The 23,058-nt window shown below is 49.7% G+C and overlaps 1 long non-coding RNA gene across 4 annotated transcripts in view; it reads right to left on the reverse strand.

The window, feature by feature from the left end:
• Window positions 1-23,058, reverse strand: part of LOC128115253 (uncharacterized) — a 310,255-nt gene that overhangs the window by 123,956 nt on the left and 163,241 nt on the right. For 3 of the 4 annotated variants that reach the window (XR_008220050.1, XR_008220051.1, XR_008220049.1), the window contains 4 exons: window positions 19,713-19,846; window positions 11,519-11,584; window positions 9,388-9,957; window positions 8,303-8,434 (listed from right to left, as the gene is read on the reverse strand). The exons of the other annotated variant lie outside the window; for it this stretch is intronic. This is a non-coding gene — a long non-coding RNA (uncharacterized LOC128115253). The remainder of the gene's footprint in view (window positions 1-8,302; window positions 8,435-9,387; window positions 9,958-11,518; window positions 11,585-19,712; window positions 19,847-23,058) is intronic. 4 annotated transcript variants of the gene reach the window in all.

Here is a 23,058-nt window from a genome sequence, read left to right on the forward strand (position 1 = left end):
TTGTTGAGAAATGCTGATATTTCTCGGGTGGGGAAGGAGCCTATGAGCTCCGGGGAACCTGCAAGCTGAACCAGTGTCTACAATGGAGGCAGATTACCTACTTTTTAAACATCAGTTCCTGTTTCACCTCTTCTGAGAAGCCCTCCCAGCTCTGCTTTCTACTCTCTGCCAGTGGAGTTGAGCCCTTCTCCAAACTCCATTAGAATTCTTACCTCTGTTACTATGCTCATATTATTTGTCTTAGTTAGGGTTTCTATTACTGCGACCAAACACCATGACCAAAAAGCAAATTTGGGAGGAAAGGGTTTATTGGGCTTACACTTCCACATCTTAGTCCATCACTGAAGGAAGTCAGGACAGGCACTCAAACAGGGCAAGAAACCTGGAAGCAGGAGCTGATGCAGAAGCCATGGAGGGGTGCTGCTTACTGGCTTGTTCATCATGACTTGCTCAGTCTGCTTTTTTGCAGAACCCAGGACCACCAGCCCAGGGATGAAACCTCCCACAATGGACTGGGCCCTCCCTCATTGATCACTAATTAAGAAAATGCTCTACAGGCTGGCCTGCAGCCTGATCTTATGGAGACATTTTCTCAACTGAGGCTCCTTCCTCTCTGATGACTCTAGCATGTGTCAAGTTGACACATCAAACCAGCCAGTACAATATTGTACTAATATAAATGGAAAGGCTGGGGAGACAGCTCCGTCAGTGAAGTGACTGCCTTGTGTCGTGGTGTGAGCACGAAACCCCACCCCCACAGGCTAATGCGTTTGAACACTTGGTTCCAGTGATGCTGTTTGGGGAGCTCATGGAACCTTTAGGAGGTGGAGCCTTGCGGGAGGAAGTCTGTCACTGGAGCCGGGGTTGGAGGTTTTATTGACCAGATTCACTTCCTGTATCCTTCCTCTGCTTCCTGTGTGCAGATGAGATGTGATCAGCCTGCTTCCTGACTGCAATGTCAGCCTCCTGCTGCTGCTGCTGCTGCTGCTGCTGCTGCTGCTGCTGCTGCTGCTGACATGCCACCCCCACCGTGATGGATTGTAACCTTCCTGGAACTGGAAACCAAAATCAGCCCTTTTCTCCTTAACTTGTTGTGCTGGGTTGAATGGCCCTTATAGGCTCATTTGAATACTTGGTCCCAAGTTGGTGGAACTGTTTAGGAGGTGTGGCCTTTGTTGGAAGAGGCATCTCACTGCGGTCAGGCTTTGAGGTTTCTGAAACCCACACCATTCCCAGCATCCTCTCTGCCTCCTGCTTGTGGATCAGGATGTCAGCTCTCAGTAAGGCCTGCTGTCATAGTGCCTTCGACCCACCATGATGGACTCTAACCATCTGAAACCATGAGTTCTGGCAAATCCTTTCTTTTGTAAGTTGCTTTGGTCATGGTGTTTCATCACAGCCACAGAAAAGCCACTAAGACACCAGGCAAGTGCCAGGACCTGAAGTCAATCTCCAGAACCCACATAACAAAGAGCTGGGTGTGATGGTACACGTTGGTTATCCCAGCACATGGAGATGTGGTCAGGAGGGGCCCTGGGGCTCGCTGGCCCAAACCAGCCTTGCCTACTGAAAAAGTTCCAGGCCAAAGAGAGAGAGACCTTGTAAGAAAAACCAGTGCATCAATTCTAAACAATAAAACCCTAGGTTGTTCTCTGGCCTCCACACATGTGTCCACATGCAAGTACATACATAACTCACAAATGTGCCAGCACACACATGAACATGCACACATACGCTCTGCATAAATGTGCTACTATATCTGCTTCTAATACTCATTGACTCTGGAAAGGCAGGTATGGTGATGCAGGCCTATAATCCCAGCACTCTAGAGACCGAGGAGGATCATGGGTTCTGGATCAGCATAAGATACAGAGTTCCAGGCCAGCCAGGATGACACTTGGAAACCATATTTTAAAACAAAGAAATGTTACAGGACTAAAGAGTGCCCACAAGGCACTGAAGAAAATCACAATAGTCTGCATTGCTACAAAGAACCACTTAGCCCATGTCCGCGGTTCTCAAACTGTACCCCCAGGGCCCGCTGGGAGATGTGGACGCTGAATCTCTCCTAGGACAACAGGCATCACTTGTCCCAGGTTGTCACACACATGGTTGTTACCTTTGATTTTTTTAAGAGTCTGTTAAATGTGATACCTAAGAAGTCTGGCTATTTCATCTAGGATAAGGAGATTAACCTTGGTAGGATGTTCTTGTCCGCTATATCCAAATATGAAGTGAGGGCCACTTCGACTCACATCTGAGCCAAATAAGCAAAGCCTGGGGTCCTAAATGGATTAGTGCTTTTCTATAAGGTAGAAAAGTGATTACCCACCATACAGGGCTTGGCTTGCCCTACACATTAGCAGAGTGGCTGATCTGCCTTCTCACCGGCTGTCAGCAAAGTTCCTTTGATAGGAAGTTCTAGTGCAGCTAGAAACCCAAGTCTGGGAGAGGAGAGGTAAAGGTCTTTGGACAGGTCAGCCGCAGAGACAGCCACACCCACCAGGCTGGCCTTGGCTTCCGGCTACACTTGGACCATCTTGGTAACCATGAGTAGCAAATATTCTGGTTACTTCTGTGAGGAGTCATAGCCCAGCTAGGAGAACACTGAGTGAGAGGCCTCAGACTTGTCCCATGAACTAAGGACGAGCGGTCCATGGGAGCAGAGGGCTGGGGAGAGAGCAGGAGACACCTCCATGCTCTAAGGGGAGGGGCTGGGGAGGAGCCATGGGGCTGTGGGGACACAGCAGGGGTTTCCCACTGTGTTTCTGGAACCAGGGCGGTCAGCACACTGAAGTCAAGTTTCTAATGCCAACTCTTTGGGACTAATATTCATTCTCGCTGATTCTCTTTGCTCCCACTCTGTACTGTCCATGAGGAATTGGAATGATAAGACTTTGATATTTCTGAAGGTAGGCCCAACTCGGTTTTCATCTTCATGAGCTGATAAATGGGCGGAACTTATATAAATACATGAAAAGATCCTGAGTGCGTGTTCTGTGCGCTGCTGGCTCCTCTCTGGCCAGGGCACTCCAACTCTCTACACAAGCTCCAAGTGTAAGACTTTGTCTGAAGAAACGAGTGTCCGAGGCTGCACAGAGCCAATGACTCCAGAAAACAGTCGACCCCCAAGAGGGGGGGGGGGGGGGTCAGGGCCTAGTCCAGGACCACAGGCTGGCGATGCCGTCCTTCTCTGGCCTCGAAACTTCAAGGTACTCACTTTCTGCCTCAGAACCTCTGTCTCCATCTCATAAAACAAGTTTATGAGGATCCCAGCCTGACAAGAAAAGGCACGTGTTTTTATCCCCCTGATCTCTCAAAACCCTAATGAAACCACAAGGGAAGTTTTTAAAGAGCAGAAAGAAGAAATCTGTAACGCAAAAGACAGGGGGGAAGAGAGTAATACCAGTGGAGGAGACATGTCAGGGAGTTCCCAGGAGCAGCAGGCCAGAGAGCGCGACGCCACAAGCCAGGAAAGACACGGTGCCAAGTCTGCGGGAGTCCAGCTCCGACCTGCTCCCACCTTCCAAAGGTTAGTGCACACATGTTCAGATTCACATGAAACATGCATTTATATGTACATATGTGCACACACCTATGCACATAGAAACATACAGGTGCCAGTGCACACACGTGAGCAAATACATACACATGCACACGTACCTGTGCACAAGCTCATGCAGAGACTTATGCATAATTCTAATCTATGCCTACGTATTCACATATGCAAACACATGCACACACACCATTGCACACACATACGTGCACATGCACAAACACAGGCACACACATGCCTCCATGCATGCATGCACACTTGAAAACACACACATGGGCACACATGCATGTGCATGCACAAACAGATGCACGCACAATTACAAACATACATACCACCAGCAAACCCAAAAACACATACATGTACATGACTGTACTTGTAGTCCATACTCATGAGCACATTTATACAGACACACACACACACACACACACACACACACACACACACACACACACACACGTTAGTGCCGGAAGTGGAAACTACAGCCTCCCCTGACATGTACAACTGTGATCAGAAGCCGGTCCTGTGGCCCCCAAGTCACCTCCACTCGTGGCCCTGAAGTGACCAGGGCACCAGTCGGATCAGTGATCCAGAGTCTGCAGAGTGATGGGAGCTGGGTCTTCACTCCACCAACATGTGTAGCCCATGTTCTAACCTCACAGATCACAACCGTTCAGCCCAGCTCATCAGAGCCTCTGCCACGCAGCAGGCAAAACCCAGAATTTGGGACCTGTGAGCCTTGTCCAGCAGCTCCGTGGGGGCCAGGTGAGGGGCCCTAAGGCCATATCTGGCTGCTGTGTCCCTCAGCTGTGATGACTCCCTCATGCAGACACCTGTACAAGCCCCAAAACCAAGATTAATGAGCAATTAGTGTGAAAGTCTTGAAATAAGCACTGATTAAACAGCAGACGGAGTTTTACAGAAATCCTGCCCAGGTTTCAGATTATTACAGACTCAGACTCGTTCATCCCTTCATTTGGGGACAGTCTGAAAATGTAGAGGCTGATTTATTTATTTTGTTTCCATGTGTGTGTGGATGTGTGGAAGCAGGGGTTTGTGGCAACATTTTGTTTGTGCTGTGACAAATAAAGCTGCCTGGAGATCAGAGTGCAGAACCAGACACTAGTTAACCATAGAGGCCAGGCAGCGGTGGCACACACCTTTAATCCCAGCACTCAGGAAGTAGAGACAGGAGCTCGGCCCCTTTTTTGGACTAGGGAGTTGGAGAGGTGAGAAGTGGCTGTGGCTTGTTCCTTTACTTCTCTGATCTTTCAGCCTTTACCCTGATATCTGACTCCAGGTTTTTACTATTAAGACCAATTAGAATTCGTGCTACAGGGGTTAATGATGTGAATCATCCCCGATAGCTCCTTCTCTGCATTTATTTATTTGTTTGAACCAGGGCCTCTCACTGAACCTGAAACCAGCTGATTCAGCGAGACCAGCCGGCCAGCAAGCCTCACAGATCCTTCTCGGTTCCCTCCCAAACCAAATACACGCACAGCTGGAGTGAAAAGTACGCACTCCCACATCCAGCTGTTTCCTCCCATGGGTTCTGAGGGACTGAACTTGGACAGCGGGCATCCTCCTGAGCCATCACCCTCCCTGGGCACCTCTTTAAACAGGGAGAAGCACACTTGGCCCTGCCTAGGGCAGAGTGGGTCCGGCACATGTTTGTCTTCTGGGCTGACTCTTGCAGTGGAACCTCCCTCCCTGCAGATCCCATGTACTCAGCCTCGCCTGGACTCCAAGGCCTGCTAGATGGGTCAAGTCTCTAATCCATTTGGCTCCCAACCCATTGAGTCAGGCCTGCGGCATCTCACTCATATGCTGTGAGGCAGGTGGGTGTTGCTGTGTAACACAACTCTGGAAAGAAAGCCAGGGGCGCACACCTCTAGTCTCTCAGGAGGCAGATGCAGGAAACTTACAAGCCCAAAGGCATCCCAGGCTATGCAAGAAACCCTGTCTCTAAAAAGGAAAAATCAACACGCAAAGTATCCACCCCACCCGTGAAGGTGTCAGCTATCCGGCCACTAGGGTTTGACGACGTTTCAGGGAAAGTGGAGAAGCCTTTTCAGAAAACCAGCAGGATGAGTGGGCTGGGGGAGGCAGAGTAGACCTATCTCTTTCCCCTTGTGACCTGAGGATGAGGGCCTTGGACTCTTCCAATAGAGTACACCCAGAGCCCTTCCTTTCTCTCAACACTCAGAGACCAGTCCTGAGCCTGTTCTGACCATGATTGTCAACTTTCTGGCTTATCTTGTACTCAAAGGCTAATTAGGAAATGCCTAAACTAGCCTTGCTATTGGCCACCATCAACACAGGGAGGGTACCACCATGATGTCCCCATTTTTACATGGTTTTGTTGAGTCCTTCTCCCAGGGTCTGTGAAGAGGACTCTCTAAATATTTGGGGATTCTTTTTATTAATTAATTTCTTCATTTATTTTACATCCCTACCACAGTTTCCCCTCCCTTCTCTCTTCCTGCCCCCTTCCCATCTCCCCCTGCCACACCTTATCCACCCACTCCTTCTCTGTTTCTGTTCAGAAAGGGGCAATCCTCCCATGGGTATCAACAAAGCATGGCATACCGAGTTGAGGTAGGACTAAACTTCTCCTTTGTATTAAGGCTGGGCGAGGCGATCAAGTATGAGGAACAGGTTCCCAAAAGCCAGCCCAAGCATCAGGGACAGGCCCTGATCCCACTGCCAGGAGTCCCACTAATAGACCAAGCCACACATGTGTAGAGGGCCTAGGTCAGTCTCATGCAGGTTCCCTAGCTATCGGTCCAGAGTCTGTGAGCTCCTATGAGTCCAGGTTAGTCGTTTCTGTGGGTTGCCTTGTCATGATCTTGACATCCCCTGGTAATCCTTCCTCCGTCTTTTCATGATGACTGGCTTTGCATTGGTTGTGGTTTCAACAGGGTCCCTTTGGTGAATCCTACCCAGAGATGCAAACTCTCCCCACCCAAGCCAACACAGCTCCCTACAAACAGTCCACCTCATCAGCAGCTCCTGATGTCAGTCCCTGCCATATCTTCCAATTAGTGGCTCTGTAGCTTTGGGCGCAGACTGTGCCTCTCTCAGAACAGATCTGGTAACAGGATGTGTGGTGTTTCAGGAGCTCCAGGGTGATGGTGACAGGCTGAGGAGCACTGAGCTGGAAGCCGGGCTGCTGTTCTTCAGGTTTCTCTTGTAGACACCCGCCCACGCCTCTGCAGATTGCTGTCCTGGCCCCTTCACTAGTTGCCATGGGAAGATGAGAGCTGAAAGCAGGCGTGTTACAGCAGCTTGTTGAGGTTCCAGTCCCCACAGAGGAGTGCTCAGCAGGCTGGAGGCTAGCTCATTAGCGCGGAGCCCCTGGCCAGGCCTACTTACAGCCGCTCTGTACATGCCTGGCACCCAGGTCCCAGCTCCCTCCTCACTCAGCCGTGAGACTTGGGCCAACTTAAGACAGTTACAATTCACATCTCAATTGATGTTTTCATTATTTTTAGAGTGTGTGTGTGTGTGTGTGTGTGTGTGTGTGTGTGTGTGTGTGTGTGTGTGTGGTACATACACAGAGGCCTGAAAAGGATGTCAGATGCCCCCCTCTATCACTCTCCACTTTATTCCTTTGAGACAGGGTCTCTCACTGAATGGGAGGCTCACCATTTTGGCAAGGTGGCTGGTCCACAAATGCCAAGAATATTCCTGGCTCTGCCCCCCCTCCTTCCCATGCATAATCATACACAGCTTTTCATGGAGGTGCTGGGGATTGAAACCCAGGTACTTGTGTATACATAGAATGAGCTTTTACTCACTGAGCGACGGCCCGGCATCCCACCCCCTCTTATTCTCAATGCAAGTCTTACTCCAAAGATCTGAGGCTGAGTTTCAGACCCATGTGAGATACGGGAGCAAGGAACGGGGCAAAGACAAGCCCAGCTCAGCCAAGGATAGAAGCAGAAACAACCTTTTCCCAGGGTAGCCTCTGTCGGGTACTGTAACCAAACTACTTATGTGCATGGCCTCAACAAACCAGATGATGACCCTTGGAGTATGAGCAGGATGCCCATGTCATGGAGGAACAAACTGAGGCCCCCACGAGTACTAAACAGGCTTCTGGCCAGATGGCCGAGACCATTCTCCAGCCCAGTTCCCTGGAATAGACACAATTCACAGATTGTGGTCTCACCCTAAGCTCGGTTCTCTGTTTTGAAGGTCCATCCCTACCCTATCCCAAACCTTCCTTTATGTCGTGGCTCCCAAAGATTGCAGGTCTAGGTCCCTGGAAACCAGGGGAAAGGGCCTCTGCAGATGTGGTGGGGATGGGTACTCTAGACCAGCAGATAGGCCCTGACTGAGGCACAGCATTCTCACAAGAGTCAGGCAGAGGGAGAGTGGCACAGACAGGAAGAGGTTGTGTGACCAGAACAACACAAGCTGGAAGGATACAACTACACGTCAGGTCTACTGGCAGCCCCCAGACAATACAAGACTTGGGGAGTTCTAGTCTGGCTTCCAGAGCTAACAGAGTAAATTATTCCTATATGTAATGTTAAGTTTGTGGTCATTTTTGACTACAGCCCCAAACAACAGACCCCACACAATGGACCCGACTGACCAAACCCAAGCTCAGCAGAGGACAGCAGCAGCAGCCTCTCCCCAGGGTGTGGCACATGTCAGGTACCTCAACAAACGGCTTATAGGTGTGCCCTCACTAAACCAGAAGGTTGTCTGTCCTTGACTGACCTTGCAGTCACACACCTGTATTTTCTGCGTGCAGATTTGCAGGATGAGACGGACTGATGCCCAAGAAGAGGATATACACTCCAAACGTCCACTGCTATTATGTCCACAGTCCACCTCAACCCACTCCTTCCACAGAGATGACAGTAGCTGGAAACAGAAGGGAAGACTGGGAATTACCAACTTCAGCTGATTTCACAGCACCTGGTAAGAATAAACTCCCCCCCTCCTCCACCTCTACCTGACTGAGTATTCTGTTCCTGCCAGATGCTCACAAAGAGGCAGAAATGCCAATCTCTCCAGGACACCGTTCTTCCCAACAAGCACCATGCCTTAGTCTGCCCGTTCCTGCTTTTTTCACTTCCTAGACACACGGACAGCACTGTCCCCATAGTTCCCATCTCCACATACATCTTTAGAGCAGGAGTGGGCTTTCCACAGCTGTGGCTCAGGGAGACACAAGACTCAATTCTGTTTTCCTTGCCCAGTCCCTTTGCTTTATTGGACTCAGTTCTGTGTTCCCCAAGTCTCCAAAGCTCCCCTTGCCTTGAAATGATGAACACCAAGCCAGCAGTCAGTCTGGGACACTTCTTGGATTGTGAGTACCAAGCACCAAGCTCCCAGAATGCAGCCTGCCTCCAACAGACATAAAAGCAGCCTGGGTTTCTTTTTTTAATCTGTGAGAGCTCGGCAGATTCACATTCTACCCACATCTAAGAACAGGAGTTGGGCAGCTGCTCTCCACAGTGTGAGGCTGGCACAGCCTAGAAGCAGACGTGTTCAGCCCCAGGCGTATGTCCGACTGTCCACAGAGCTCAACTCCATGGAGACAGAGATGCTGCTCCCAGCAGCCAAGCCTCCACCCTACTTCTGTGCATGAGGGATGCCACTCCTGTGGAGGCTCACAATCTCTCCCTTATAGCATCTGTCACACAGGGCTTGACTAATGTCCCCTGGCTCATCCAAGCAGTACAGAAACATAAAATCCCCATTCTCTGATGGAATCCATGGTTGTTCAATGAAACATTAGAGATCATTCTCAAAGCATTTCGTTCAGAGCTCTGCACCTGTCTGCTAAACTTAGACACTAATCTGGAGAGTACCTGGTTTCCCTCTTGGGCAACATCAGCTCTAAGAGACGGTGACAGACATGTTGGCCGTCCACATCTGTGGTATTACCATAGTGTTTGGCCTTCATTGCAGCAGAGCCTCGTGTCTGTTTTAGACGGTGCCCCGTGAATGTCTGTTAGAGACTTGAAGACTTTTGTTGTTTAGAGTTGTTGAGAAGAAAACTGGGCCATTCCACTCCACGTGGAAGTAAGTGGCTGATGGTGGCCTGAAGGACACAAGGCAATGGAGGGGCTCCAGGGCCACACCAGGGATGATCATTCAGATGTCACTGGGAAAAACCTGCCTCTTCCAGAGAGCACACCTGGAAGGAGCCTCAGGGTCTCTAGTGTCTGAGGGAGATTAAATAAGGAGAGAGAGAAGAGGGAGGGAGAGATGGGAGGGAGGGAGGGAGAGGAAGAGGGGAGTGAGGAGAACTTCTAGGGAACACACCTAGGCACCAAGGACTGAGTGCCCCTGGCAGTGTCCACTGAGCTGGGGCAGCTCAGCACAACCTTGATGTTGGGAGCCTGAAGAAGTAGCAGCAAGCCTGCCTCAGACTGTACCTGTAATGGGGGAGGGAGCATATAGAGAAAGGAGAAAAACATTGTAATGAGTCTACACACACTGTGTAGCAGATTGAATTGACCTGAGACAATTAGCCAGGAAGCAGAAGTCATAATTCAAAAGCCAGTATCCTTACTGGACACCAAGTTAAAGAATATTAGGGGATGGGGATGATTCTCATCTGGCCCAGGTCCTATGTTTATCCCTCCCCCTCCATCTTCTCCTCTCCTCTCCCCCACTTCCCTCCTCCCCCTTCCTTTCCTCTCCTATTTCTTTATGTTTAGACAGATCTTGACTTGCCCTACCCCTCTGCTGCCTCAGTGGCCAGTGGATCCTGGGCCCTGGGATCCTCTCTGCATGACAGTAAGGCTGATGTCATCTCTTTGCTAACTGCTGTACATCAGACCTGGATATCTCAGTTAAATTTTGCTGACTCTGGGACCTGGGTGTGTGACTATCTTGGGGGGTGGGAGGTTATACAGTGTGTATGTGCATGGTTTCACCATCATGCAAAGCTATTTGTTCACCTACATGATTGTGCCTGCAGCACTGACAGGGCCCAAGCTTTCTGCCCATGCTGCATAGACATTCCACAAATGAATGAGCAGATAAGAATGCTATAAAGACTGGTCAGAAGGCAAATGGGAAGGCAGAGCTGTTGGAGAAACCCTAGGATGACAGTCACTGCTCAACTCATGATTCCTAAGTTTCCATGAACAGAAACACAGCATGTGCACTCACAACCTACCCCTACAAATAACTATACACAGAGAAAGAGAGAGAGAGAGAGAGAGAGAGAGAGAGAGAGAGAGAGAGAGAGAGAGAGAAGAGAGAGAGAGAGAGAGAGAGAGAGAGAGAGAGAGAGAGAGAGAGAGAGAAATGAGAAATGAGAAATGAGAAATGAGAAATGAGACTAGCCACAGTCAGGTATGGGCCTCCTCACCCTCTCCAGAAGGGACAGCATCTGCTTTAGGGAAAAGGTAGCCCTGCTGAAGATAATTTAGAATCGCAGGACTCTGACTCCTAGCTCCCAGTGCATCAGGGGAAGGCAAGTGGGTAGTCTGCTATGATTTAAATGTGTCCACTCCTTCCACTTTCAAGTAGAAGCCCTCTCCATATATTACTGTTGGGATGTGGGCTAAAGCAACTCAGGCCATTATGTCTCACCATAGGGTGGCCACTGGGAGAAAGGCTTGTAGGAGTTGGCTTACTCTCTTTCACTATGCCCCAAGAGAGCACAGCACTCATCTCATCTATCCCTGCCCACTGCCATACAGTGAGAAAGCCTTCACCGTCATCATTCCTAGACCATGAGATGTGAGTCTCTGCTCATGTAAATCATCTAGGTGTCCTGTGACAGCATCACTGACCATGTGCCCCTGTCTAGGAGGGCCAAAATGTCTGCTCTCCCACAGTGATTTACTTCTTGGGAATGAAGATTCCCAGGCTCTGGCCCACATCGATGCAATTGGAATCTGCATTGACTATAACATGTAAAATCTGTGCGTACATCAAGGTAAGAGAAATTCGAAGGCAAATTAAGTTCAGGGGGAAACAGACCTGAGTTCAAGGCCAAGCATGTTCATACCAGCAGCTGGTTACAGTGGAGCAGAGAACAAATCCCACCTGGGAGGAGGGGGACAGGAGAGACATGCATAAGCACTAACATCAAGGACTATCACTTTGAGGAAGAGGGATACTGTGTGATGCCTAAGACAAAGCAGGAGGTTCACTGGTCAGAGACAGGACAGGGAGAATAGGGAAATTCTGTGACCAGCCAGAGCCTCGAGTAAGATGAGGGGCAAGTGTGGCCTGTGTGAATGAGGTGGAAGGATGACAGTGTGCACATCCTTTTGTGACCACAATACAAATGCCTTGTGCATAACCCCCAAAAGAACAGGATGGGGATAACATAAGACGATTTTGATCCCAAAAAGGTCAAGGAAGGGTCCTGGCCATAGTGTGCAAGACTAGAATATGATGAAGTGAAGTGTGATCCTAATGGGTTTTAACAATAAAAACCTGGAGTCAGATATCAGGGCGAAAGCTGAAAGATCAGAGAAGCAGAGCAGCAGCCACTAGAGACTTCTTACCTCTACAAATCCTCAGACCGACTGGTGGGCCAAGATTCTGTCTCCACCCACCTCATATTCCTGTCTCCATCTCCCTGCTGCTGGGATTAAAGGCATGCACCACCAACCCCAGGCTCTGTTGCTCTTTTAGAATGGTTCAATCTCGTGTAGCCCAGGATGGCCTTGATCTTCCGGTTTCCTCCTCCCACATGCTGGGATTAAAGGTGTGCACAACCACCACCTGGCTCCTATGGTTAACTGGTGGCTAGCTCCACCCTCTGATCTCCAGGCAGCTTTATTTTTCAGAACACAAAATATCACACAACAGTGAAGGGCTGAGGCTGCATTAGAGGTTCAGTGGGAACCTGGCAGGACTGAATGTGGGTTCTGGCCTGTTTGTTTGGACCACATAGGAGGAGGTAGCATGCTATGATGGAAGCAGGTAGGCATTGTGGAGAAGTCAGAGAGTGGCCTGGGAGGCCCTGGAATATGGTGTTTCCTGAGGTTACGGAGTACGCTGGAAGGATTCTCTCTTTACAGTAAGAAGTCCCTACCTGGAACAGTTTGGAGAGTGGAAGAAGTGTGGTTCCTAAAGAGTCAGAGATGAGTAAAACCAGAATTCCAGACCCTGACTGTAGGAGACCTGAGGATGGGGTGTAGGTGACCACAAGCAGTGGTGAAAGCTTGCTTATATTCTAGTTTAGACTGGCAGTGGGGTGGGGGGGTGGGGAGTTAGGCCTCAAGAGGATGAATATAGATACAGTTGATGATGCAGGTACCATTAGGGAGAAAGTCACAAACTGCCCCAGGCTGCAGGTTTTGAATGTTCTGTGAGTCTGCAGCAGTGTACAGCACAGAGGCCTTGGGAAGCAGTGGGTGCAGCCTGAGAGCTCTGGACAGAAAGCAGAGCTCCAGGCAAAGATGGGATGTCTACCAGGGAGAGGCTAAAGCCACCCAGGGATTGGTGCTTGGTAGGAAGGATGTGAACAGACTCTGGGGGTTGGAACCATCAATAGGGTAGGGTGAGCTGGTACCAGGAAGACCAGGAAGCCGGTCTTCCCTCACCTAATCCCATGAAAGCCAGCTAGGAGGAAGCTCAATGGGTCTGCTGTGAGTGACCTCAAACAATCTTTCTTCTTTGCACTACAAACCTCTTCTCAGTTTTCGTGGTGCCCCATCTTCCAGAGGTGTGGGCTTAGAGAGTGACACCTGCAGAATCAGGAATGGGTGAATTGCTGCCTCTGGCCAGCAGCTGAGAGCCACCCCCAACTAGGAAGCTGGCCTCAGCTTAGGCTGTGCAGCCTCCAATGTAGCCAGTACAGCTGGCTGCAGCAGGACAAGCAGCCAAGCATGGAGCAGACTGGGCACACCAGTGACAGGTCAGAGCACAAGTGAGACACCTTCTAGGACTTCAGACACACAGGACATGTCCAGTGCCACCTCCCACTCTTTCTCCAGAACACCAGGCATATACACACGTGTGCATACCTGCATGTGCAAAAGTACATGGACCATGTACACACCCCCGTGTGTACAATTACATAAGGGTGCACATACACATGTTTACACACAGACGTACTCCACACCACCCATTGACTCCCTCGGGAATAAAAGCGTCCCTCTCCCCCTTACCTCCTTCGCAGCTTGGAGAACCTTCTGGCCTTCTGCCTCCCCAGTGAGCATTCTCTGAACACAGGGACTTCCCAGCCCTGTCCTGCCTGCCATGGGCTGCTCTCCTGCCATCTGGTCACAGAGTCTGATAAGCATGGGCAAGCAGCCAACTTGGCCCCAGCTCTGCTTGGAGGCTGGACTGGCAGATAAATTGGTTGTGGAGGGGAGCGAGGAGAGAGGGAGTGGGGGCCTGGGGGGGTGGGGTGCAGGCAGAGGAAGAATTTCAGATTCACCCTCTGCTAAGCCAGGCTCCAGCTTTCCAAACTCATTGCAGTGCTGTGAAGCTGAAGAGTGCCAGCCGGGAGCAGGCAGATGGTGCTGGGCGGGTGTGGGCCAAGTTGGAATGGGCAAGGACCTTGTCAGAATAAGCACAGGGCAGCAGACCCATTACTAAACCCTGCACCTAGGAAAGGTGTGGCCTGCCAACCTCACTACCTCTAGAGGACACTCTAACTCATCCTGGCTTACTCCTGTACTGAGAGGCATTGACCTGAAACCTAAGAGTTACTCAGGAAAAGACTTGGTCCTGGCCATGGGGCTACTGGTATACCCTGGGCAGGTGGCCAGCTGTCAGCTTTTGCACAGAGCAGTTCTGACACTAGTGTGGCCTCCAGGAGCTCCAGAGAGAAACCATGGATAGCATGAGATTTAGACTTCAAGATACACTGGCTTTGCTGTGACCGATCATTACTAGCTGCTGCCAGTGTGCTCCCTAAGAGGGATGAGGATTGCATGACAGAGGTCAGCAATGTGGTCCTCGTCACTTAAGTCAGTGTCTAGTAAAATGTACCTGCTTCTCACACCACAAACTGAGTCCCATCATTCCCTGTTGACCTTGTGAGCATTTCTTTGAAGTCTCACAATGAGTCAACTCCTGTAAGACAGGCCACAGACATATGTGGAGCCACCTGGCAGTGGCCAGCTGGTACCATTGTATATAGAGTGAGAAGACAACTATGTTCGCTGCAAAGGTTCTCTTGATTTCTAATTCCCCTGAATTTACTGCTTGGTCCAGAGCGGTTGTGAACTATAGGGCTGCTAGAGGCTGGAACGGGGAACACTGAGGGATGGATTTGGGTGTACTCCCATAGACAGGTCCACTCAGGCCTGCCTGGGCTATCTGTGGTATGTGAAACCACAGCTACTTGATGCCTCAAGCAGGTCCGAGGAAGTATATGGGAAGGGGAAACCCCAGTGGACATCAGCCAAAATCTATGTCATGTTCTGCCTTGGATTTGAACATGATATTCGCTGCTGTGAGATTAATCCTCTTGTACACTGTAAAGATTTGTCGTTCAAGTTGGTTTAATAAAACACTGATTGGCCAGTAGGCGAGCAGAAAGTATAGGCAGGGTGACCAAACTAAGAATGCTGGGAAGAGAAAGGGCAGAGTCAAGAGTCACCAGCAGACACAAAGGAAGCAAGATGAGAATACTAGAATGAGAAAAAGGTACCAAGCCATGTGACTAAACATAGATAAGAATTATGGGGTAATTCAAGTGTAAGAGCTAGTCAGTAAAAATCCTGAGCTACCGGCCAAGCATTTATGATTAATATAAGCCTCTGTGTGATCATTTGGGAAGCAGCTGCTGGGTATTTGGGAGTTGTTGGCAGGACAGAAACCTCCAGTTCCAGTTTGCCTGTCCTGAAACCCCAACTTCACCTGTTCTTAGCATGACATGCTACAGAAGGTAAAGTCTTCAAGGCCCTGAGCTGTCTAAATGCCAAATTGTCCTTGCAAATGCAATGCCACAGACATGCCGCAGCAGTAGAAATGTGCTCACTGGACCCTTTGATCTACCCTGTCACTCAGGTCTACGTAGGCCAGCATTTAACATCAAGCCTTTTTTTTTTTTTTTTTTTTTTTTTTTTGAGCAAAACCACTTGAAATCAGCAAGAGGATGCCAAGGCCAAAGTATCTCTCCAGCAGCCCACATTCACAGGGAAACTAAGTACTTTAAGGACATGGTCAATGACAGATCAAACTTATTCCCAAGAAAGCCAAGTGGATTTGCAACAGCATGAATATCAGAAGAGCATATGGCTACCCCAATCTCAAGCTAAACTTGTTTATGAGAATGGCCACTGTGTTCACCTCCAAACATCCCTGTATTAGGATCCTAACCCATAGGTAATAGTGTTCAGAGGAGCAGGTGGAACAGACCTTTTTGATATATGTTATATCATAAGAGCAGACCCTCCTGAAGGAGATTAGTTTATTTATAAAAAGGGGCCAAGAAAGCTCTCGCCCCATCTGTTATATAAGAACATGAGAAGACATTGATAAGGCACACAAGGATTCTTCTCCAGAATATACCAGATCTCTATCCTAAACTTCCTGCCCACCAGAACTATAATAAATAAACTTCTGTCATTTATAAGCCATTTGGTCTATGGCAATTAGCCATAAAAATCCACACAGAATGAGACAAGAATGGGGTCTTGCTGCAGTAAATACCTAAAGCCATGGAGACAGCTTTGGAACTGAGTGATGGGTATATGGAGTAGGGGAATTTGGAGACATGTTCCATGAAAAATCCATAGACGATTATTGGATGATTACTCTTGAGGGCTCAGGGAGGGGATGGGAGGGGGAGCCATGGAGAAAATGTCAGCTTCCTTAGAGAACATGTAAGTGGTTGTGGGGGAGGGGTTAGTAGTAATAAGAGTGGAGAGAATATTCTGATGAGGCATCAGGTCGAAGCTGGTAGCTAGGAGCACAATATTGGATTGAGGCAAACACCCTGGCCAAACCATGTTGATGATTGTAGAAGATAGAACCTGAGACTGATTAAATTGAATACTTGGCTGAGAAAACTAGATAACGTATTTATTCTATAGAATAAAATGTAAAACATGAAAAGATGTAAAAACAGAATTGTATATCAAAAGACAAATAGGACTTCATTTTTTAAGTATTTCTCAGCCAATCCAAGTTGGGAAATTTGAGAGAAGCCATTTGGGAGACAGCAGGAATAGATATGGACAAGTGAACACTTGACATGGAGATTAGTATGCCTTGTCCATCTAAATAGGAGCCAGGACCTGTCATCCAAAACCAATAGAAGAGAGACTCCCAAGGCATTTTGGAGTTCATCAAGTCTGAACCATCAGAGTGCAAGGCCCAGGAGCAGGGTAGAGCAAACTGAAAGAAGAGCTGTGGCTGCCCAGGGCCAATGTCGCTCCCCAACTGAATCATGGAGTTCCTGGAGCTCTAGGCAGGTGCAATGCTGGCAGACACTTGTGGAAGTTATGGCACATAGTTTGTGCAGCAAAGTACAGGGGCTTGGAACCTCCCGCTGTATTTCAAGATGCCCCAAAGAGTCATGGAACCCAGGCAGGGAATCAGCACAGGGATAAAGCCACTGCAGAAAGTCCTCTAGGCCCACGTCTATGACAGCCATGACAGATTGACTTGCTCAAGGCCATAGATGCAGGGCTGCCCTGTGCCTTGGTATGCAATCCTCACATGGCAAAGCCACAGAGATGTGATGCTCCAACACACATACACACACACACACACACACACACACACACACACACACACACACACACACACAGAGAGAGAGAGAGAGGCTCTAGAGCATGAGGACAAAGAAGGTGACTTTTGATTCTTAGGAGTCGAAATCTTTCCCTTTCCTCCTTCCTTCTCTCTCTCCTTCCTCTTTCCTCCCCCTTGGAACAGCAATGTCTGTCCTGTGTCTGCACCACTGTTGTGACATGTTTGATCACGCCTACCTACAGCTCACGGGGAATTTGTCTCAATATAAAACATACCTTCAAAACCCAGATCACTCCTGCTACTTAGAGGAGGCTTTGACAAACTGAGCCACCAAGACAGGATGGTCCTTGTCCTGTAGACATGCCTGTAGGTGTGCCGAATGCTGAGTGTACAGCTTTCATAAGGCACACGCCACGCTAGTTTGGAGTTTCGTAATGGCAACTGTCTTTTAGTACTTTCAGCTGCAGTAAGAAACCCCTTCCCCATATTCCTGTAAGTAACCCCAACAAAGTTCATTGGTTCAACAAGATGGATGGAAAAAAAATACCTTCCAGTCCCGCCTACATGTGATGAGGTGAGACTCGAAAATATTTGATGTAAGACTTTCCCCTAGAATTTAGATTGTGGAGTGATTGAGATGGAATGCGTTCTGCCAGTGAGAGGAACAAGCATTTGGTGAAGGGTGGGGCAGGATGCTGTTTTGAGTGTGTGTGTGTGTGTGTGTGTGTGTGTGTGTGTGTGTGTGTGTGTGTATGTGTGTGTGTGTGCACATGTGTATGTGTGAGTGCACATGTGTATGTGTGAGTGCATGTGTGTGTACATGTGTATGTGTGAGTGTACATGTGTATGTGTGAGTGCATATGTGTGTGTGCACATGTGTATGTGTGAGTGCATATGTGTGTGTGTGTGCATGTGTGTGTGTGCGTGTTCTCAAAATTCATATACTGTAACAAAGACCCTAAAGTGATGGTATTGAGATGAGGACCTTTGGGAGGTGACCAGCCCATGAGGGTTCCACCCACTCGCATGTGACTAACCTTGTCAGAGAAGCTTCAGAGTTCTCTGGCTTTTCTGGCTTTTGCTTTGTTCATTTAGTGGCTGTTCTACCTGCTGTCATGTGGGAACACATTAACAAGGCGCCATCTTGGAAACAGAAAACACTAAATCTGCCTGGCTGACCACCAGACCTTGGGCTTCCTAGATGCTAACCACTGTGAGAAATGGCTTCCAAATATTTGCAAATTACAAGGTCAAGTATTTTGTTATAGAAGCACGATTAATCTAGGACAGTTGCTGTTATATAATATATAATATACATTATATTATATTATATTCCCACAGAACTTCCTGCAATTTGTAGCATAATTTGGAAATGGGGCATTTAACACCCACCGGGGAAGGAAGGGGGTGGCAGATGTCTCCCTTCCTTTTAAAAAGTCTTGAAATCTGGTCACTGATCACCTCCTTCCTCCAGTTAGGAACATACCTAAAACCAACAGGGCCTAGTGGTAAATGACTAATCTCAGCTATTCAAAACACTTAGGGAAGAAGATTGCAAATTCAAGGTCTGCCTGGGCTGTTGAATGAGTGTGAAACCAGCAGGGACTTAGTGAGACCCTGTCTCAATGAAAAGAAAAAGGGGGGTGGCGGGGGACCAAAGAGATGGCTCAGTAGTTAAAAGCACTCACTGTTCTCACAGTGCCCAGGTTTGGTTCCCAGCACCAACATGGGATCTGATATTCTCTTCTGGCCTCCAAGATCACTATATGCACATGGTATAAAAATGGATAAACATGCATGCCCACATCCACATAAATAAAGATAAATGGTAAATAAAATTAAAAAGAAAAAAAAAACAAGTTGGTATCTCGGTGCTAGTGTGATTGCCTGGCATGTGTGAGGACCTTGATTCAAGCCCTGTACTTGGGGGTGGAGAGGACAGCTCACATTATGTTAATGGTAGCATCTCAGGAGTCATATTTCCCTCATCCATCTATAGGAGTCCATGGGGCCACGTAGGTACAGCCTCGGGTCCATGTATGTGTTCCCTCGTAGGTAGATACAACTTCAGCTCCAAGTAAAAGTTATTTATAACCTCAGACCCCTGTAGATGTGGCTTCAGATCCCCACAAACAGGGCCCCAAATGTATGTAGATATGTTCTATGATGTATACAGATATATCCTCAGGTTCTAGAATGCAGTTTCTGTCCCTTAATCTCCGTATAAGAATGCAACAGAATACCCAAATTTTAGAAATTTCCCATCCTTGGGGGCAGGAGATTCTACGGAGACAGGTTTGGTGTTTTTTTTTTCATATTTGCCCAGATGCACCATGTAAGGTCTGTATGGACATAGATTCACATGAAGTAAACAACAGATTGTCCACATAAAGTCACTTCATGGCTCACAGATACACAAAGCCAAGCACACACTAGACTGCCATATCAACCACAAGACTTCTCCAACAGTCTGACGAGGAAGGACCCCATTCTCCATTCCCTTGTTCACCTGGTGAAAGAGGCATCAGGGTTCAGGAGCTTCCTTTTCTCACTCAGAACTCAGTCCAGGGCTTCTCAGGAGGCACGATGCACCCTTTTCCCTCCCATGGTATTGGGGAGGTACCATGGTTCTTCCTCTCCTTGCTGAGGTAAAAAGGAGAAGAGGAGGCACGAAAAGACAGGAGGCTGGTCATGGTGTGGCCTGCAAGCCACAGGCAGCCTCTGTTTTAGCATGGCTGCAGATGAAGAATCACGTTTTTAGCCTATAAATACGCCAAGACCTTCTTTGCCCCTAACCTTCCCAGACTATACACTAGAGAGGAAGTCAGGGAAGCTCATCCCCTCTCCAGTCCCAGCTGCGCAGGCTGAGTGTATAACATGATCGAGATGGCAGGCCCCACTGAGGGTGGAAGCAAAGCCAGACCACCATCCAAGTTGAACATGGACCCTTTTCTACTGAAAAATCCCTCAACCTACCACAAAAGACACCACAGCCGACTCTTCCTGAAGAGATGGGCAGACCTCAAATGGCATTGCTGTCTCAAGAGTGTGGCACAGAAGTCTCTATGCACCTGGCATCTTGCAGTTCACACAAGCAGGAGTGTGAAGAAGGCAGACCTAAGCCAGCCAACAACACCCATGGATGTCATCTGCTGTCTGCTGCCGCGTGTAGACAGGTGCTTACACTCCTTCTGCACACCGAGGCAATGCTCCATGACACTGAGAAATTCTCTCCACCTGTTTCTGCCTCTCTCACACACACGTGTGTGTGCATGAAGACATGCATAGTGCAGACAGCTAGAGCTGGTCCCTGCAAGGATGCATTCTGTGTGGAAAGCCACAAGCTGGCATGGCCAGGGGCCTTGCTGCTCTTGCATTTTTTACCTTCCCGAGAGAGACCTCTGGAGAACTCTCCTCTCCTGCACATGGTTTCCTTTTGTCTGGATTGTCTTCTCTTCAGAGTGAGCACCCCGGACCAGGGAACGTCAGCAGCCCTGGGGACGTGTGGCTGACTGCTGACCTCTTCCTCTCTCCCCTCCCCTTGCTGGGACCCTTGTCCTCCGTCCTCAAGAGGATCCATCTCTTGGAGCATCCTTTGGACTTCTGTGCTCCCCAGGGGCCTCCTGTCCTGACACACTGTGATAAGGCTGTGGCGTCCTGTGGCTCCATGCTGCGGAGTCTGGAATGCTGATGCTTTGGGATCCGTGTGGAAATGTGAGTTAGAATGTGCGTTCCTCACCTTCTGCTAACTATTCAGGAAGGAAAACACATCTGGTCGGGACGGGGCAGCACCTGTCAGTCAGGAGGGGCAGCACCTGTCAGGAGGGGCAGCCCCTGTCAGTCAGGAGGGGCAGCCCCTGTCAGTCAGGAGGGACAGCCCTTGTCAGTCAGGACGGACAGCCCCTGTCAGTCAGGAGGGGCAGCACCTGTCAGTCAGGAGGGACAGCACCTGTCAGTCAGGAGAGACAGCACCTGTCAGTCAGGAGGGGCAGCACCTGTCAGTCAGGAGAGACAGCACCTGTCAGGAGGGACAGCACCTGTCAGTCAGGAGGGGCAGCACCTGTCAGCCAGGAGGGGCAGCACCTGTCAGTCAGGAGGGACAGCCCCTGTCAGTCAGGAGGGACAGCCCTTGTCAGTCAGGAGAGACAGCACCTGTCAGGAGGGACAGCCCCTGTCAGCCAGGAGGGACAGCACCTGTCAGGAGGGGCAGCACCTGTCAGTCAGGAGGGACAGCACCTGTCAGGAGGGACAGCACCTGTCAGCCAGGAGGGACAGCACCTGTCAGAAGGGACAGCACCTGTCAGTCAGGAGGGACAGCACCTGTCAGGAGGGGCAGCACCTGTCAGTCAGGAGGGACAGCACCTGTCAGGAGGGACAGCACCTGTCAGCCAGGAGGGACAGCACCTGTCAGGAGGGGCAGCCCCTGTCAGTCAGGAGGGACAGCACCTGTCAGTCAGGAGGGACAGCACCTGTCAGTCAGGAGGGACAGCACCTGTCAGTCAGGAGGGACAGCCCCTGTCAGTCAGGAGGGACAGCACCTGTCAGTCAGGAGGGGCAGCACCTGTCAGTCAGGAGGGACAGCCCCTGTCAGTCAGGAGGGACAGCACCTGTCAGTCAGGAGGGACAGCACCTGTCAGTCAGGAGGGACAGCACCTGTCAGGAGGGGCAGCCCCTGTCAGTCAGGAGGGGCAGCCCCTGTCAGTCAGCAGGGGCAGCACCTGTCAGTCAGGAGGGGCAGCCCCTGTCAGTCAGGAGGGACAGCCCTGTCAGTCAGCAGGGGCAGCACCTGTCAGTCAGGAGGGGCAGCACCTGTCAGTCAGGAGGGACAGCACCTGTCAGGAGGGGCAGCCCCTGTCAGTCAGGAGGGACAGCCCCTGTCAGTCAGCAGGGGCAACACCTGTCAGTCAGGAGGGACAGCACCTGTCAGTCAGCAGGGGCAGCACCTGTCTGTCAGCAGGGGCAGCTCCTGTCTGTCAGCAGGGGCAGCACCTGTCAGTCAGGAGGGACAGCACCTGTCAGTCAGGAGGGGCAGCACAATGCCCTCCTACTGTGATGGGGTGTGGCTAGGCTCTCTGCTCCAGGCCTTGGATATGATGCTTTAGAAAGACAGATGTCTATCCCCAAGACATCTGGGTCCCTCCTCTTCCTCACTGCAGGTCCTTCTGATACAGGGGCCTTGATCATGGCTCTGTGGAGACTCAGCAGGAAAGCTATTTCCCTGGCCTGTGCATTCCAAACTTCCCTAAACATAAAAGAGTTAATCCAACCGGGCCAGTCTCACCTGGCTAAGAGACAGCCAGTAGGGAAAGTGGGGCCACCCAAGGAAGGTCTACCTGCCTTAAACCACAGAAGAGTTAATGAAATGATGAACTTCCCTCATCAGTATTCCTGCCCCTGTGTAGCTGCTAAGCATGGCCAAGAGGTCCTGTTGGGTCTCTCCAACTCAGAAAGTTGCCGTTTCCCCTTTCTTCTGCCTCTTTCCCTGTAATTCTGGGTTTCCTTTCTCTGCCTCCGAGCCCCTCTTCCCTACCACACGTCTCTTTGTCTGGCACATAGTCGACCTTCATGCCAGCTTAGCTCAAGTGGAATTTCTCTTCCTCTTCATCTCCTTGAGGCAGCTACTGAGATTTAGTTTGCCTGTCCTGGGGTTTTTATTTTAAATTCTAATGAAAATTGTCCCAGAGTTTCCCTTTGAGTCCATTCTTAAATTTCTTTTATTAATGAGACTGAGAACCCCAAGAGAGGAGCCTAATTTCCCCCAATAATATGTGACAACTGTAGGGGGACCCCCAAATTTCCAGGAACACTCCTGTAGAGTCCTGCTCACTCTCCCATTTCCAAAGCCCCATTCCCCC

Source organism: Peromyscus californicus, unplaced genomic scaffold (genome assembly GCF_007827085.1).
Source record: "Peromyscus californicus insignis strain IS unplaced genomic scaffold, ASM782708v3 Scaffold_1__1_contigs__length_55948999, whole genome shotgun sequence".
NCBI classification, from domain to species: domain Eukaryota; kingdom Metazoa; phylum Chordata; class Mammalia; order Rodentia; family Cricetidae; genus Peromyscus; species Peromyscus californicus.